This window comes from Hoplias malabaricus, unplaced genomic scaffold (assembly GCF_029633855.1).
Source record: "Hoplias malabaricus isolate fHopMal1 unplaced genomic scaffold, fHopMal1.hap1 scaffold_24, whole genome shotgun sequence".
In the NCBI taxonomy this organism is placed as follows: Eukaryota; Metazoa; Chordata; class Actinopteri; order Characiformes; family Erythrinidae; genus Hoplias; species Hoplias malabaricus.
Window position 1 is genome coordinate 1,987,064 of NW_027101063.1, and position 12,500 is coordinate 1,999,563.

Below are 12,500 nucleotides of genomic sequence, written 5' to 3' on the forward strand. Positions count from 1 at the left end.
TTACCCGTGGTCACCATGGTAGGCGCCTATAGTACCATCGAAAGTTGATAGGGCAGACATTCGAATGAGACGTCGCCGCCGCAGAGGGCGCGCGATCGGCCCGAGGTTATCTAGAGTCACCAAAGCGGCCGGGGGGCCCGAGCCCCCCGGATGGGTTTTGGGTCTGATAAATGCACGCATCCCCCGAGAGGTCAGCGCTCGTTTGCATGTATTAGCTCTGGAATTACCACAGTTATCCGAGTAACGTGTGGAGCGATCAAAGGAACCATAACTGATTTAATGAGCCATTCGCAGTTTCACTGTACCGACCGTGTGCACTTAGACCTGCATGGCTTAATCTTTGAGACAAGCATATGTTACTGGCAGGATCAACCAGGTAGCTGCACCGTGGGAAAAGGGGGTGAAACGTCACTCCCCGCCACGTGGGTCGGCCCTACCGAGACCCTTTTCGGGGCCCCGGGTCGGGCGCGGCCGCTCTCGGTGCGTTTGTTCGGAGCAGCACTCCTTTCGGATCTGCTGTCCCGACAGAGGAGAACCAGGAAATGTCGATTCGTGGGGCACGCTGGCAAACAGGAGTGGGGCCACGAGTTCAGATGCAGAGCCCCGGACATCGCTGTGCCTGCGGCCGCCGTTTTCGGACTGTCTCAGCGTAGGGGACTGGCCGCCTAAGTCTCCCAAAGATAGGTACGGGAAGGGTAAACAAAACCCATCCCTGGAAGCTGACCCGCAGCATGGGGTAGGATCCCTCTGCTTCTTTTTATGAAGCCTGGCAGGTGCCTACCCAAGGCGGGTCTGGTTTTCCGGTAGAGCAGCATCTCCACGTCGGTTGTCATCGTTCAGACACCTTCATTTCGTACTGCCCTCTGAAATCCTGACGGCCCCGCACTGGAAACGCCCATGCCCACGTTGTGCTCGGCCCGCCCGAAATAACCTCCTATGCAGAAGGGGTGCGACATGCCTGGGATCCTCTCTGACGTTGACGAGGGTCCAAGATTTCTTAACATGACATTCCTTAGCATAGAGGCGCTTGTACAAGTGTCCTTGTACCGCCCACTGGAGTTCCTGGCAATACGAAGAGGACGGAGATAAAAGGGAGATGACGAGGCACCAATAAGGGAATGTTTGGGTTGATGGAACGAGACATGATCTAATAATGGTGTACGTGACTGGGGTCCTATATATGGCTTGGATTTGTTCAATAAATTCAAGAGATAAGAGAGAATCTTTGACTGTCTGTCTTATTCCTCTCTTCTCCTCAAAGAATTCTTTGAGCGTCGATCTTTCTTCCTGGTGATACTTAATCATTAATTTTAAGTTTGCCATAATAATTAACATTCCCTAATCAGAAGCCCTGGATGAACAGAGAGGTTCGCACTCTGCTCAAAGCCAGAGATGCTGCCTTCAGATCAGGATGCAGGGAAGCATACAGCTTGGTCAGAGCTAACCTGAGGAGAGGAATAGCTATAGCCAAGCACTGCTACAAACGCCGGTCCTGATTCACAAAAAAAACAAAAGCAGATGCACATAAATGGAAAAACCTAATGCGTATAAAAGAAGGGCAAAAAACAAGACTGGTGGTCTGAGATTTCTTACCATGGCATCCCTCAGCATAGAAGCGCTCAGGGTACGAGCGTCCTTTGTACCGCCCACTGGAGTTCCTGGCAATATGAAGAGACTAATAGCTATAGCCAAGCACTGCTACAAACGCCGGATTGAGGAGCACTTTACCTCCTCTGACCCTCGGCGTATGTGGCAGGGAATACACGCCCTGACTGACTATAAACCAACTAGCTTTGTTCCATTTACCAACAGTGCTTCACTCCCTGATAAGCTGAACAACTTTTACGCTCGTTTCGACCAGATGATAATGATATCTTCAATAAACGATCCTCCACCGATGACAACCCACTTGTACTTTCCACTTCGGACGTCAGTCGCATGCTGAGTAGAGTGAATGCACGGAAGGCAGCTGGCCCTGATGGTGTACCTGGCCGTGTGCTGAGTGCTTGTGCTGTGGAACTTGCGGGTGTCTTCGCTCTCAACAGAACTACACACTGCATAACCCACCTCAATAATTTCCAAGTGCTTTAAAAGACTAGTTCTTTCTCACTTGAAATCCTGCCTGCCTGCTACGCTGGACCCACACCAGTTTGCTTATCGTTGCAACAGATCCACCGAGGACGCTATCTCAACAGCACTACACACTGCACTAACCCACCTCGCTTGGAAGCATAAGGAAGCATAAAGTAATCTAAATCTCCCTGGTAGGCGGCTGCGTTGACCTTGGACCTCAGAAAATAAAGTGGACCCACACCAGCAGATGACATGGGACACCAAACCGCCACTGACTGTGGAAACTTTACAGGGTAGCTCGAACAATGTGGATTCCGTGCCTCTCCTCTCTTCCTCCAGATTCTGGGACCTTGATTTCTATAGGAAATGGTCCTTGGTCTTCCAGGACCAAGATGGCATCGCGATCACACTGCGAGGCTCAGCGTCTTACCGGTTTTAGTGATGTTATACTTCTGTACTTAGCTATCTCCAGTTTTCTTGCGCAAATAACTCTTGCGAACTACAGTTACGACAGACAGACACTTTTGGAAATTAACATTCACTGCACAAACACCGGATTCAGCATCGGTTGGACTTTAACCAGCTTCAAAACAACACCCCTCCCCCATCTTGGACTTTCCGATCATCTTTCTTTGTTCCTGCTTCCCAAATACACTCCAGTCATGCAGAGGATTAAGCCTTCAACCAGAACTGTAAAGTTCTGGATGGATGGGGCTGACTCCTTCCTTCAGCAACAGTTCCAGCACACCGACTGGAGTGAGTATGCTGCCCGAGCCTGCACAGGCTCACACATCCACTTGGACACCTACACTAACTCTGTCCTGAAATGCATCAACAAGCGCTCAGGGTACAAGCGTCCTCTGTACCGCCCACTGGAGTCCCTGGCAATATGAAGAGACTAATAGCCATAGCCAAGCACTGCTACAAACGACGGATTGAGGAGCACTTTACCTCCTCTGACCCTCGGCGTATGTGGCAGGGAATACACACCCTGACTGACTATAAACCAACTAGCTTTGTTCCATCTACCAACAGTGCTTCACTCCCTGATGAGCTGAACAACTTCTACGCTCGTTTCGACCAGATGATATTGATATCTTCAATAAACGATCCTCCACCGACGACAACCCACTTGTACTTTCCAATTCGGACGTCAGTCACATGCTGAGCAGAGTGAATGCACAGAAGGCAGCTTGCCCTGATGGTGTACCTGGCCGTGTGCTAAGAGCTTGTGCTGTGGAACTTGCGGGTGTCTTCGCTCACATCTTTAATGTTTCGCTTGCCCAGGCAGCTGTACCATCTATCTTTAAGTCAGCCATTATTGTGCCTGTGCCTAAGCATTCTACTGCTTCAGACTTTAATGACTTTCGACCTGTAGCACTCACCCCAATAATTTCCAAGTGCTTTAAAAGACTAGTTCTTTCTCACTTGAAATCCTGCCTGCCTGCTACGCTGGACCCACACCAGTTTGCTTATCGTTGCAACAGATCCACCGAGGACGCTATCTCAACAGCACTACACACTGCACTAACCCACCTCGCTTGGAAGCATAAAGTAATCTAAATCTCCCTGGTAGGCGGCTGCGTTGACCTTGGACCTCAGAAAATACAGTGGACCCACACCAGCAGATGACATGGGACCCCAAACCGCCACTGACTGTGGAAACTTTACAGGGTACCTCGAGCAATGTGGATTCCGTGCCTCTCCTCTCTTCCTCCAGATTCTGGGACCTTGATTTCTATAGGAAATGGTCCTTGGTCTCCCAGGACCAAGATGGCATCGCGATCACACTGCGAGGCTCAGCGTCTTACCAGTTTTAGTGATGTTATACTTCTGTACTTAGCTATCTCCAGTTTTCTTGCGCAAATAACTCTTGCGAACTACAGCTACAAGAGACAGACTCTTTTGGAAATTAACATTCACTGCACAAACACCGGATTCACGCAATCTTTGACTGTCTGTCTTATTCCTCTCTTCTCCTCAAAGAATTCTTTGAGCGTCAATCTTCCTTCCTGGTGATACTTAATCATTAATTTTAAGTTTGCCATAATAATTAACATTCCCTAATCAGAAGCCCTGGATGAACAGAGAGGTTCGCACTCTGCTCAAAGCCAGAGATGCTGCCTTCAGATCAGGACGCCGGGAAGCATACAGCTTGGTCAGAGCTAACCTGAGGAGAGGAATAGCTATAGCCAAGCACTGCTACAAACGCCGGTCCTGATTCACAAAAAAAACAAAAGCAGATGCACATAAATGGAAAAACCTAATGCGTACAAAAGAAGGGCAAAAAACAAGACTGGTGGTCTGAGATTTCTTACCATGGCATCCCTCAGCATAGAAGCGCTCAGGGTACGAGCGTCCTTTGTACCGCCCACTGGATTTCCTGGCAATATGAAGAGACTAATAGCTATATCCAAGCACTGCTACAAACGCCGGATTGAGGAGCACTTTACCTCCTCTGACCCTCGGCGTATGTGGTAGGGAATACACACCCTGACTGACTATAAACCAACTAGCTTTGTTCCATGTACCAACAGTGCTTCACTCCCTGATGAGCTGAACAACTTTTACACTCGTTTCGACCAGATGATATTGATATCTTCAATAAACGATCCTCCACCGACGACAACCCACTTGTACTTTCCACTTCGGACGTCAGTCGCATGCTGAGCAGAGTGAATGCACGGAAGGCAGCTGGCCCTGATGGTGTACCTGGCCGTGTGCTAAGAGCTTGTGCTGTGGAACTTGCGGGTGTCTTCGCTCTCAACAGCACTACACACTGCACTAACCCACCCCGCTTGGAAGCATAAGGAAGCATAAAGTAATCTAAATCTCCCTGGTAGGCGGCTGCGTTGACCTTGGACCTCAGAAAATACAGTGGACCCACACCAGCAGATGACATGGTACCCCAAACCGCCACTTACTGTGGAAACTTTACAGGGTACCTCGAGCAATGTGGATTCCGTGCCTCTCCTCTCTTCCTCCAGATTCTGGGACCTTGATATCCATAGGAAATGGTCCTTGGTCTCCCAGGACCAAGATGGCGTCACGATCACACTGCGAGGCTCAGCGTCTTACCGGTTTTAGTGATGTTATACTTCTGTACTTAGCTATCTCCAGTTTTCTTGCGCAAATAACTCTTGCGAACTACAGTTACGACAGACAGACACTTTTGGAAATTAACATTCACTGCACAAACACCGGATTCAGCATTGGTTCGACTTTAACCAGCTTCAAAACAACACCCCACCCCCATCTTGGACTTTCCAATCATCTTTCTTTGTTCCTGCTTCCCAAATACACTCCAGTCATGCAGAGGATTAAGCCTTCAACCAGAACTGTAAAGTTCTGGATGGATGGGGCTGACTCCTTCCTTCAGCAACAGTTCCAGCACACCGACTGGAGTGAGTATGCTGCCCGAGCCTCCACAGGCTCACACATCCACTTGGACACCTACACTAACTCTGTCCTGAAACACATCAACAACTGTGTGGACTGACTTTGACTGTCTGTCTTATTCCTCTCTTCTCCTCAAAGAATTCTTTGAGCATCGATCTTTCTTCCTGGTGATACTTAATCATTAAATTTAAGTTTGCCATAACAATTAACATTCCCTATTCAAATGCCCTGGATAAACAGAGAGGTTCGCACATTGCTCAAAGCCAGAGATGCTGCCTTCAGATCAGGACGCCGGGAAGCATACAGCTTGGCCAGAGCTAACCTGAGGAGAGGAATAGCTATAGCCAAGCACTGCTACAAACGCCGGTCCTGATTTACAGAAAAAAGAAAAGCAGATGCACATAAATGGAGAAACCTAATGCATACAAAAGAAGGGCAAAAAACAAGACTGGTGGTCCGAGATTTCTTGGCATGGCATCCCTCAGCATAGAAGCGCTCAGGGTACAAGCGTCCTTTGTACCGCCCACTGGAGTTCCTGGCAATATGAAGAGACTAACAGCTATAGCCAAGCACTGCTACAAACTCTGGATTGAGGAGCACTTTACCTCCTCTGACCCTCGGCGTATGTGGCAGGGAATACACACCCTGACTGACACTGACACACCCATCTCAGTTACCTCCATCGTGTATATTTGTAATATTGTACTATAGTGAGAAAGGTTTATTCTATTTTATTTCACTCAGCATGTAGCCAGATAGGCTATTTACTTTGGTGCAGTTTATTATATAAAGTTTATGCACTTTATTAACAAGTTTTCCAGTGTCTGCAGTCATCTTTCTCTAAAACTCACACAAAGACATTATTTGAACTATAATTCCAAAACACCTCAAGTCTGCCTCCTTTGTACTAATTTTGGATTGTTTTCTCACTGATGATTTGTCAAAATAGCTAAAGTTCAGATTTTAAGTAAATTTGCCTTTTGAAAAACTGCCTCCTTTGTACTAATGTAGGATTGTTTTCACAGTGCAAAAAGTGGCATATTGATTAGTCAAAATAGCTCTGATATGTTGTAACCTTAAAAAACATTTTTTCTTGTTTTAAGTCAAAATATCTCACCCCATTGGCAAAGTGTTTTTCTTGACAAGTAAATATGACTCAAATTAAACTTAAATACTATTTTTGAGCAATTTTTACTTAACTGATTTTTTTATTTATATTTCTCAAGGTTTTTGTAGGTTTCACATCAAATAATACTGCATTAGATCAACAAATATAAACTAAAAAGCTTAAATAATTCTTTATTGTGTGTATTCTAAATAAACAAGTATTATTTCATTATATTTTTGAAAGATTATAATAATAATTATCAGCAGCTGAGAAAACTGCCAAAGTACCAAAATATTTTTTATTTGTTGAGACTGTTGCCCTAAACTAAACTCCTGAAAGTCTGTGCCTGCTGTGACTCTCAGAGCTTTGTCAGTCAACACAGTTCACACTATCACCCATCCCCCCGTTTTAGCACCTAGTAGTGGCTTAATGTACATAACAAAAGGTGGCCTAATGGGTTGCAAATTACCCCAGCACTGCCATTTGGCAGCCTCTGGTAGAAAAAGGGGGTATATGAAAATCCTGATAGTTCTAGTGTTGACATTCTGACTGGTGTTCGCTCAGAAGCTTTTAAATTTTTCGCTTCCACCTTAAGTAATGCAGCAGTAACATTAGCTAACTTGAAAATTTGAAAGTAAGGCGTTCGGACAAGAGTTTCAGAAGGACAGGCTGGCTCACTGTGGTTACGTGTTTGTCGGTTTACTGGCATTATAAATATATCAAAGATAGTTGGAAACTTTGTGAAAGGACGTTTGTGTTGCCTTATCAAAGTAGCCAACACTTTAAAAATGTTAATGTCTATGGATGTTGGGCATGTTAAAAGTATTAAAAACATTACAAAACACTTCAACGAATGATAAATATATACGCCATCCCAATCCCAATATATTTGCCTGTAATGGAATATATTGGAATCGGGACGTTCCGGGAGCCACCTGGTGGATTGATGCAAAAGTGCGGGTAAAAGGCCCAAACTTTGAGGATTTTTAGCTCTCACCACGTGTGCCCAGGACCCGACCCCGGGCTCTGCAAAGTAAATCGTCTAGGGGGCGCCGCGCGCTAGGCCGATAAGGTCCACCAAGCGGCGTATCATATATGTGGATTGGGATGGTGTGGTACTACGAAGAGGTAAGCAACTGCTATTTTGTCCACTAAATGGCTTTTCGGAACTAAGACCCCACCACCACCTGTTAGGTCTAAATGGAATTGTGGACCCATTTGTGGCCACATACTTATATATGTTAAGATAGGATAAATCTCCTTCAAAATTATATTGAACAAAAAAATCTGAATTAAAAAAGGGCTTTTTTCAGCAGTAAATTCAGTGGTGGTTGAAGTGAGGGGTATATATATATATATGTTTGTGTGCGCTTTTAAACGTATTTATGTTTATATAAATATTATGTTTGTATAATGTTTATACAAAATCTCATAAACATTGTTCAGAACATTAAACACTGGAATTGTTTCCGTTATTTGGTAAGTTAAGGCTTTATGTTGTTTCAGCAATAACGCCATACACCAGTTGGTGGCAGTAAAGCATCATGATTCACGAAATACACAAACTTAACGTGTTAACACGTTCATAACGCGTCAATACCTTAACGTGTTAACACGAAATTATACGCTACGTGTCAACACGGAGAATCCAACACGTTTAGAGCATAATTTAAAACAAATGAAAAAAAAACAGAGGAATTCAAGTTTATAAAGTGTATTGGACTAAAAACAATAAGCTTGTAGCCTACTTAGTGTATACTCAAATACCTACATGCAAAATTGAGCCATGCTTTGGTACTGCGTTCTTATAATGTTTTTTGTGAATTGACTACACTCGGCTCAGAGTCACAGTCAGAAAACAGCGTTGGCCCACAGCAGGCTCAGTGTCACTTTTCTGAGTGTTCTTCGTCAGTAGTCATGGGAGTCCAGGTGTATGGAATGTCGTTGGTCTCTAAGCGTATTGGATTTGACCATGTTTTTTATGAGATTTTGTATTAACATTATACATATATAAATACGTTTAAAAGCACACACACACACACACACATATATATATATATATAAACCCCTCACTTCAACCACCACTGAACTGCTGAAAAAGCCCTTTTTTAATTCAGAATTTTTTGTTCAATTTCATTTTGAAGGAGATTTATCCTCTCTTAATTTATATATAGAAGTAGATACACATAATTAAATAAAACATGAGTAACTTAATGTATCGTTAAACATACAATACGTTTACAGAAAGAGGAGGATCTGGAAAGTTAATTTCACCATGGGTTTGTATTGACACTGTATTGTTTAGCAGTATGCTATTAAAAGAATGCACATAATTTATCAATGTCAAATCTCAGTATGTGTCACACACATAGTGTGAGAGAATAGTGATGTTTGTTTGATATACAATTATGAAAAGCTTTAGAGCATGTTATGAATGAAGTTATATAATAATATGCATGTTTACAAATTTTAAGGTACTAAACACCAGAGGTTTTTTATTGTGAAAAATTAACTTCCAGTTGCTATGGGGATCAGCTTACTAATATTGCTGTCTTCACACTGCTCACGTAGGGCTCAACGTAGCCATAGGTCAGTGCTTCGCTCACTATGTTATGAATAATTCAGATGAAACGTAGGGACTACGTTCACAAAGGATTTATGTTTCGTGTCAGCTACAGTGTGTGATGTAAATCCTATCATGAATATGTAAGGATTAGTTAAATGCTGTTTTAACTACAGTAACTGAAAAATATCACTGGTGAACAAGACAAAATACATATTCAATTATAACTGATATCACAACAAAAATATAGAATTAGAAACAGTACATAAAAACCCAAACAAAGTGTAGTGTAGCGAAACTGGTGGACTCTCTCTTTGTCTGTGTGTAGATGGATATAATCTCGGTGTGGGGACTAAAACTTGTTTACAGACTCACATTTTTAGTTATACAAATACACGCATTTTTGTGTGTGTACGATTGTTTACATGTGTAAGGAAGAGACGTTATAAAAAATAACTAAATACTCTATAAAGGACTTAAATCCAGGATAATAAGTCTGAATTAATGAAGACACGGCCCCTGTGCATAACTCGTGCGGGAGTTTAAATATCATTTGATTAGAATACAACACTTTTCATGTGTTTAATGAATATATTTTTTGTTAAATATTGGTTTTAATCATAACATAAATGTGTCGCTTTGTCAGTTAGCAAAGTTACATCAGCCAGTAATGTTAAGCTACAGCCCGGTCTCACACCTACTCGTGATATAGTAATCTGCAATTCGTGACATATCGCATATTTTCAGCATGAATTGCAGTCTCCTATATATGTGACTATATCACAAGTAGGTGTGAGACCAGGTTGTAAGCTATCACTACCTCGGGATGTAAAGGTCTTCCATGTGTCTTAGCAAATTACAAATAATTAAAATAAATGTTTTACAGTTACTGAAAGACATCTACGAAGAAATGTACTGCTTAAATATAATATATAACACTTGTGTCAAATATATTGCAATTGGGATGGTTAAAGTAAAGACTTATACATTTTGGGAAAACATTTTATATAGTTAAAAAAAATACATGTTTCCATACAGCCCAAGTCCCTCTGATCCTTTTTCTGTAATTAGAAGTGTAAAATTCTACTGTCAAAAACCCATATATTTTTTTGACTGGAATATATTGGAAGTTGGATTATCAGATCTTGGCTTAGGAGTGAAATATCTTCAAAGTAAGACCAGTTTCGTCTAAGTCTGAGTGTCATCAACTCAGGGTGTGAGTTTGGAGATGATTGGAGGACATAAATTTTTTCACTTAAAAACAACTCATAGGGGGACCCCTTTTAGTTTTTTTGAGTGAAAATATTTATTCTCTCCAATCTTCTCCAAACTCACACGCTGAGTAAGATAGACCCAGACAAAGATAGACCCGTTTGTAAAAACCTCTTATGTTGTTCTGAAGCTGAGATCTGATAATCCTACTTCCAATATATTCAAGTCAAAAAAAATATATGGATTTTGGACAGTAGAATTTTACAACTCCAAAGACAGATATGAGATCAGGGAGTCATGGGATATATGGCTAAATGTATTTTTAGACATTACAATTATGTTTTCCTAAAACGTGCTCTGATGACAATATGTAGTGATGGGACACCATCCCACTTTGAACATATTTGACACAATATATATGGTAATTGAACAAGCATCCCACTTACAATATATTTGAAGCCATAAGGATGTATGGTAATTGGACAACCATCTCATTTCCAATATATTTGACACCATCAGGATATAGGGGAATTGGACAACTATCCCACTTCCAATATATTTGACACCATCAGGATGTATGGGAATTGGACAACCATCCCACTTCCAATATATTTGACACCATCAGAATATATTGCAATTGGACAACCATCCCACTTCCAATATATTAGACACCATCAGGATAACCATCCCACTTCCAATATATTTGACACCATCAGAATATATTGCAATTGGACAACCATCCCACTTCCAATATATTAGACACCATCAGGACAACCATCCCACTTCCAATATATTTGACACCATCAGAATATATTGCAATTGGACAACCATCCCTCTTCCAATATATTTGACACCATCAGGATGTATGGGAATTGGACAACCATCCCACTTCCAATATATTTGACACCATCAGAATATATTGCAATTGGACAACCATCCCACTTCCAATATATTAGACACCATCAGGACAACCATCCCACTTCCAATATATTTGACACCATCAGAATATATTGCAATTGGACAACCATCCCTCTTCCAATATATTTGACACCATCAGAATATATTGCAATTGGACAACCATCCCACTTCCAATATATTAGACACCATCAGGACAACCATCCCACTTCCAATATATTTGACACCATCAGAATATATTGCCATTGGACAACCATCCCTCTTCCAATGTATTTGACACCATCAGAATATATTACAATTGGACAACCATCCCACTTCCAATATATTTGACAGCAATTGGACAACCATCCCACTTCCAATATATTCGGAGGCCGGAAATACCCCATCCCAAACCCAATATAATATACATGTGTTGGGACATTCCATGTGCCACCTGGTGGACTGATGAAAAATTGCGGATAAAAGGCCCAAACTTTGATTATTCATATCTCTTTCCACGTGAGGAGTAGAGACTCAGCGAGGGCGCGGAACTTCGTGGCGTGTTCCCCTGAGCGCACTGGACCCGCTCTCGGGCTCGGCAAAAATCATTTAACGGGCGCCGCGCGCTAGCGCTCTGGTCCCGTCCGATGGCAATATACCATATGTGGATTGGGATGTTGAGTGGCTTTCTTAAGTTAAGGCTTTATGTTGTTTCAGCAATAACGCCATACACCAGTTGGTGGCAGTAAAGCATCATGATTCACGAAATACACAAACTTAACGTGTTAACGCGAAATTATACCCTACGTGTCAACACGGGAATCCAACACGTTTAGAGCATAATTTAAAACAAATGAAAAAAAAAAAAAACAGAGGAATTCAAGTTTATAAAGTGTATTGGACTAAAAACAATAAGCTTGTAGCCTACTTAGTGTATACTCAAATACCTACATGCAACATTGAGCCATGCTTTGGTACTGCGTTCTTATAATGTTTTTTGTGAATTGACTACACTCGGCTCAGAGTCACAGTCAGAAAACAGCGTTGTCCCACAGCAGGCTCAGTGTCACTTTTCTGAGTGTTCTTCGTCAGTAGTCATGGGGTAGTACTTCGCTGTCTAGCTTATATAATCCCTCTATTTTTTTGTAACCCTTATTTTGACCCAAATTTTGAATCTGCCCCTTCAGCTGTCCTAGGTGGGGAAAAGGTAATCCCCCCCAATATTGGACTTAAGTCCCCTCTCTATTTATC

At 42.4% G+C, this 12,500-nt stretch overlaps 1 non-coding gene across 1 annotated transcript in view; it reads right to left on the reverse strand.

Moving 5' to 3' along the window:
• Window positions 1–379, reverse strand: part of LOC136684438 (18S ribosomal RNA) — a 1,839-nt gene extending 1,460 nt beyond the window's left edge. Inside the window, exon 1 of the ribosomal RNA XR_010799653.1 lies at window positions 1–379. This exon is cut by the window's left edge and continues 1,460 nt beyond it. This is a non-coding gene — a ribosomal RNA (18S ribosomal RNA).
• Window positions 380–12,500: the final 12,121 nt, after the last annotated feature.